Source organism: Mirounga leonina, unplaced genomic scaffold (assembly GCF_011800145.1).
Source record: "Mirounga leonina isolate KUSES-001 unplaced genomic scaffold, KU_Mleo_1.0 Mir_82, whole genome shotgun sequence".
Taxonomy (NCBI): domain Eukaryota; kingdom Metazoa; phylum Chordata; class Mammalia; order Carnivora; family Phocidae; genus Mirounga; species Mirounga leonina.
The window spans coordinates 1,755,374-1,762,578 of record NW_023270825.1 but is presented as its reverse complement, the minus strand read 5'-3'; positions in this window follow the sequence as shown (position 1 = coordinate 1,762,578).

The window sequence follows — 7,205 nt, the reverse complement described above, 5'->3', positions numbered from 1 at the left end:
GGTAGAATGATCCACACCCTCCCCCCACAAAAAGAAAACCACTAGAACCTGTGACTACCTTATAGTACATGGCAAAAGGTTATAGTACCTAAATTAGGGAGATTACCTGGATTGTCTAATCACACGAACCTTAAAAACAGAGACCTTCTCCGACTGGAGCCAGGGATTTGAAACATGAGAGGGACTTGACCAGTTGTTGCTAGACTGGGCCACAAAGGAAGAAGAATGTGGGCATTTGGGAGCAAAGATGGAATCCTGGCTGACAGCCTTTAGGGAAATGGGGACCTCCGTCTTACAACTTAAAGGAACTGAATTTGGCTGACTACCTTAATGAGCCTCTTACAGTGAATGCAGCCCTGCCAACATTTTTTTTTTTTTTTGGAGAGAGAGAGAGGGAGAGGGCACGGGGGTAGGGGACAGAGGGAGAGAGACAGAATCTTAAGCAGGCTTCATGATCAGCGTGGAGCCATATGTGGGGCTCCGTCTCAGGACCCGGAGATCATGACCTGAGGCAAAATCAAGAGATGGAGGCTTAACTGACTGAGCCACCCAACCGACATCTTGATTTTGGCCTCATGGGACCTTGAGCAGAGGACCTAGTTGAGTCCACCTGAAGATCTGATTTACAGAAACTGTGAGATGATAGATTTGTGTTGTTTTGAACTGCTGAATTGCTGAGTTTGTGGTAATTTGTTATGGCAGCAACAGAAAACTAATACAGTGGTAGAGTTGGGATTGACTTAGGGTGAGCTGACCTGAAAGCCAGTCTCAACCGCAGTGGCTGGCTTGTTGACTGATGTCTTTCCAGAAAGGAGACTTTGAGTAGGTTTTGACGTTGGTGAGAAAACATTTGACGTACAGGAAGACAGGCTTTACAAGCAAGGATATCACATAGTGAAACCATGTCTGAGAGGACAGTCAGGCTAAGAGTAGCTTAGAGCAGCTCTCTGGAGTTCAGTCCACAAGAGCATTGTTAAATCAGCTTTATAGGTCATGTGAGTAGTGACCACCAGCATTAAAAGAAGAGAAGTAGAAAGTATCAGACCCTTTAGCACCTTAGAGTGTACTTTGTCCCAGAGAAAACTTTCCCACTATATCCGGTGGTTCCTTTTACCCAGTTCCTTTTTATGTAATTCAGTGTTTCCTCCTTGGCACATCTCACGTGGGTTAAGTGCCTGCTGTGTTGAGCTTTGTGTCGGGGGACACGGGCGCACAGCAGTCTCAGTCCTTCTGACAAGGGAAGTCCCATGTTATAGGTGAGGATCAGATAACTTCTTGAGAAAGTTACCGCCATCCCTTGTGTTATTATGTTGTAAGGATGGATGTGTTTGACTCCACATATAAGTATATTACTTCTTCTTTTTTGCCTTGTTGCTTTTCAGTATGTAGGCTTTGCACAGATGTTAATGTGTGTGTCATTCTCCAAGGATTCCTATTTTCTGTTCACTCACAAAGGCCATGTTTAAAAAAAATTTTTATTGTTAATCACTATACGTGACATCATTGGTTTTTTTTTTTTTTAAGATTTTATTTATTTATATGACAGAGAACAAGTACGCAGAGAGGCAGGCAGAGGGAGAGGGAGAAGCAGGCTCCCCGCTGAGCAGGGAGCCTGATGTGGGGCTCGATCCCAGGACCCTGGGATCATGACCCGAGCCGAAGGCAGCCGCTTAACCGACTGAGCCACCCAGGCGCCCCACATCATTAGTTTTTGATGTAGTGATCCGTGATTCATTGTTTGTGCATAACACCCAGTGCTCCATGCAGAACGTGCCCTCTTTAATACCCATCACCAGGCTAACCCATCCCCCCACACCCCTCCCCTCTAGAACCCTCAGTTTGTTTTTCAGAGTCCATCGTCTCTCATGGTTCGTCTCCCCTTCCGATTTCCCCCCCCTTCATTCTTCCCCTTCTGCTATCTTCTTCTTTTTTTTCTTAACATATATTGCATTATTTGTTTCAGAGGTGCAGATCTGTGATTCAACAGTCTTGCAAAGTTCACAGCGCTCACCATAGCACATACCCTCCCCAATCTCTATTACCCAGCTACCCCATCCCTCCCACCCTCCCCCACTCCAGCACCCCTCAGTTTGTTTCCTGAGATTAAGAATTCCTCATATCAGTGAGGTCATATGATACATGTCTTTCTCTGATTGACTTATTTCGCTCAGCATAATACCCTCCGGTTCCATCCATGTTGTTGGAAATGGCAAGATCTCATTCCTTTTGATGGCTGCATAATATTCCGTTGTATATATATACCACATCTTATCCATTCACCTGTCGATGGACATCTTGGCTCTTTCCACAGTTTGGCTATTGTGGACATTGCTGCTATAACATTGGGGTGCACGTGCCCCTTTGGATTCCTACATTTGTATCTTTGGGGTAAATACCCTGCAGTTGCTGGGTCGTAGGGCAGCTCTGTTTTCAACTTTTTGAGGAACCTCCATACTGTTTTCCAGAGTGGCTGCACCAGCTTGCATTCCCACCAGCAGTGTAGGAGGGTTCCCCTTTCTCCGCATCCCTGCCAACATCTGTCGTTTCCTGACTTGTTAATTTTAGCCATTCTGACCGGTGTGAGGTGGTATCTCATTGAGGTTTTGATTTGGATTTCCCTGATGCCAAGCGATTTTGAGCAGTTTTTCATGTGTCTTTTGGAAAGGCCATGTTTTTTTAAAGACCTTTTTATCTGTTTAACAGATTTAGTTGGGTAGGTCACTTTGCCATTAAAGTGTTCTGTATCTATGTCCTACTGGAGTGGAGTACTGTGTGAGAGAGATTAGGGGAGCTCAGAGAGGGATGGAGCTGGGTCCAGAACTGTCCCTGAAATCAGGGAGGACTTTGCTACTTCATCTGAGGCTACTGGGGAACCATTGGAGGGCACTCTAGGGTTTTGAACAGAGCTGTGACATGACTTAAGGCTTTAACGATCCCTGCTGTGTGGAATGGACTGGAGCAGGCCTAGGGCAGAAGCAGGGAGATCAGGGAAGAGTCTGTTGGTATTATCTTTGACATCGCCTTTATGTGTCAGCTTGGCTGGGCCATCATGCCTGTATTTGGCCCAGCATGATTCTGGATGTTTTTTTTTTTTTTTTAAAGATTTTATTTATTTATTTGAGAGAGAGAGAATGAGAGAGAGCAAGCACATGAGGGGGGGAGGGTCAGAGGGAGAAGCAGACTCCCTGCCGAGCAGGGAGCCCGATGCGGGACTCGATCCCGGGACTCCAGGATCATGACCTGAGCCGAAGGCAGTCGCTTAACCAACTGAGCCACCCAGGCGCCCGATTCTGGATGTTTTTGTGAAGGTGGTTTTTGAATGAAATTAACATTTAAGTTGATGGATTTTTAGTAAAGCAGATTATCTTCTGAATTGTGGGTGGGCCTCATCAAATCAGTTGAAGACATGGCTAGAGAAAAAGACTGACCTCCTGAAACAGGACGGAATTCTGCCAAATCCCTTTAGATTCGGACTGCAACTCCTCCTTGGGTTTCCAGCCTGCTGGCCTAGCTAATTCCTTAAAATAAATCTCTCTCTCTCTCTCTCTCTATACACACACATCCTGTTGGTTTTTTTTCTCTGGAGAACGCTCACTAATACATCATCCAAGGAGAGAGGATGGTAGGTTAGACCAGGACTGGAGCAGTGGAGGTGGTAAGCATAGTGTAGTTTGGATATATTTCTAAGAGGCAAGGACTTTGTAGCTGGATCAGATACAGAACATGAGTGGGGAAGCCAGTCATGGGTGACACCAAGGTTTCTGGCTGAGCAGCTGGAGCATGTTGCCATTTACTGAGAAAGCAGGACTTCAGGAGGAGCTGGTGTATGGGGAAGCAGTAGGAGTTTGATTCTAACACTTTAACTTGATGTTACTAGTAGATAATGTAAATGTGGGCAGTAAATGTAAACATCTGGAGTTGAGGAAAGAAACCTGGCTGGAGCCAGATGTTTGGGGATTTAAGGCTTTGAGACCAATGAGCTCACCCAGACTATGGGTGGTGGATCCTAATGGGTGAGTGCTGAAGGAGAGGAGGTCCAAGGACCCAGGCCTGGACCTTGAACATTTAGAAGTTGACAAGATGGAATGAACAAAGGAGGGTGAGAAGGAGCAGCTGGAAGGCTCAGAAGAAAACTAAGCGAGTGACGCTCCCCACTTTAAGTAAACAACTGTTTGCCTAGTACCCCATGTGCTTGTCTTAGTACTTGTATGGAATTCCTTTATGTTGTTTTCCCCACGTAAGACCTTTGTGGGGGAACAGATTATCACCAAATCTCCGCCTCTTAGTGCCTGACATACAGTAGGAACCTACATACTTGTTTGCATGAATGAACTGCCTTAGTAGATCCGAATTATTAATTGCTTATGATACACTGGAAATGAGAGTGGCCTCCTTATCCACTCCTGCCTTGACTGAATCATGAAATCTGCCTTACTTCTTTGACCATAGCTGATTTCCCTAAGGGGGTGTGCGTGTGTGTTTTCAATCCAATGAAAATCAAAATATCCTAGCAACTGTACTGTAAAATGTTTCCAGAATAAGAGCACACTTCACTGTTTATACTTTCACCACCCTGGACTGAGTAAACCACCATCATCTCTTTCCTGGATTATTGTAAAAGGCTTCTATTTTTATTCTCCTAGCTTCCATCCTTGCCCCCCAACAATTTATTCTAGCACCTAGAAGAATACCTGGCATGAGGTAGATGCTCAGTTACTATTTGTTAAATGAGCAAATTCTTGAGTAAACATTCACTCCTAAGGTTCTTTGAGTAGGTGTTTAGCTTTCTGTGGATAGATTGCCATTAGAATAAAATGCAGACTCTGTCGTGGCTTGCCAGGCCTTCCTCCATCTGGCGTCTGCCTAATCTGCTGTACTCTGGCCACGTTGGCATTTTTTCTGTGTCTGGAAGACACTGAACTCATTTCTGCCTTGGGGCTTCTGCATCTACCCCTCTGCCTGGAATGCCCCCCACCCCACCCCCCGCAGTCCGGTTTCTTCCCGTGACTGACTGCTCTCCTCATTCTGGGCCTTGTTCCAGTGTCTTACTTCTTGCAGAGGTCTCCTATGGCCTCCACAGCTGCACAAGTCCTCCCACACCTCCTCTCTCTGCCTCTCTAATCTCTTTCAACATTTTTTTTCCTCCTCTAAAGCCCTTACCATGTGCCCCAAGTCTTATTTGTTTGTGAGGTGTTTTTGACCCCTCTGCCCTCCAGAATGGTTCTGACCTTCTGGCTTATAGAATTGGATGGCTTGGTGGTGGTGTCATTTACTGAGCTTAAGTTTTAAAATAGCTGTGCTTTTCATTTGTGTATGTGTGTTGTTTTGATTCTTTGTTTCTTGATTTTTATTTATCCTTTCAAAAAACAAACCTCTGTGACTTTGCTTGCCTGTGGGCATCCAAAAGGAGGGGTGTCAAGTAGGCAATTGACTATGCATTTGGAGCTCAGAGAGTAGGTCGAGGCTGGAGGGGTGCTAGGGGCCTGACAGAGTGATACGAATCCCCACCCTGTTGTTCCTGATACTGGGCAAGCCATTGAATGTGTCCGAGGCTATTTGTTCATCTGTCAAGTGGGACTAATACTACCTACTTTGAAGGAAAGGACTGAATCAGGGTATATATGCAGTGTTTCGCACAGTGTCTGGCATGTGGAAGAATGACTTTAACATTGTTCAATGGACTGGGCTGGTTGATAATGCTAACTCTTGAGAGCTTATGATGTGTCAGATATGCAGAGTACTTTTATGTGGATTAATGTATTTACACCTCACTATTTCCTAACTGAAGCTTTTAGTCACTGCGTCAATACTCTCTCTTCATAAAACATGCCTAAAGCTTTCCTGGTATTCTTCTCCCCCATCTGCACCCCCCCTTATGTTTTTGACCTTCATCTTCTTGCCAACTTTAGGTACTATAAGCAGCCCAAAGTATAGAAGCAGGATCTGTTAATATTTAGGAAGTTATTTGTGTTAAAATTTCTGTTTGATTTGTAGATTTTCTAGGAACAACTGTAGCTTTAAATTACATACACCAAAGCTCTCACTGGAAATGTGGTTATTAGGTTATTGCCAAAACAAAGTGAGAGATGGAGCCTCTGCATACCAAAATGCAGTGTATTTCTTCCACTCCCCTTTAAAGTCTTGTTGTGGAATTGATTGCATCATGGGTGAGTTAAAGCAGCATGGGGTTCATGATCCTCCTTGACTAGTGGGTCACCTAACTGTCTGCAGCTTCTTCAGTTGCAGGAAGCTTCGGACAGGAGGGTCTTAAGAAAATTCTCCTCTTCCTGTCTGGACAGGGAGCATGGCGCCTCTCAGAAGTGTGGTGGGCTTGGTCATTTCTTTTGTGTGGTGGCTGATGGAGATGCCTTGTGGAGAGAATGGAGGGTTTGGGGCCTCTTTCTGGCGTGTATTTCCTAACCTACATGGTAAGGTGGCCAGTTCTAGTGCCGCATTTCATAGACAAACTCCATGTTGTTTAAAACAAATTTTGTTATCACCATTGAGGCAATAATATTAAAACTCTTGTTTCTAATGTATTCACTGGACAGTAATCAGTTATGCACTTCTGGAGATACTTAGCTCTCCCGCAGCGTCCACTCTAAGACTTTTATAGTGATTAAAGAATCATGGATAGTTAGCTCATGAAAACACTGAAAAGGGAACAGGAGTGAGAGGTGTCTTTATTTTAGATCCATGTAGGGCTGTGTTTCCACTTATCTTGTCTTAAACCCTGGTCAGGTTGACACCATTTATGACACAGGACTAAAGACCAAATTGAGACTCGTTCAGAATGGTGTAGATGTTGGCCAAGAGTCCAGGAAAAAACAAGTCAGAAGGGTTTTTTTTTTTTTGGAGTGGATATTGAGTTCTAGTCTTGAATATTTTTCCTTTTAGATGGGGGAAAAACAGCAAATCTCTAAATATAAAGTTGTAAACATTAGGTTCCTTGGACTTATTTTTAAGATGATAAAGATCCTAGGACTTTATAAAGAAAAATAAATCCAGTGGTTAGTTTTCTACTTTAATGAAATTATGAAATACTGAATTTTGTATATTGAATATTTGCTATATTTTTAGAGAGGACTGGAGGGGCAGAGGGAGAGAGAGAATCTTAAGCAGGATCCACGCTCAGCAGGGAGCCCAACCTGGGGCTTGATCCCACGACCCTGAGATCATGACCTGACCCGAAATCCAAGAGTTGG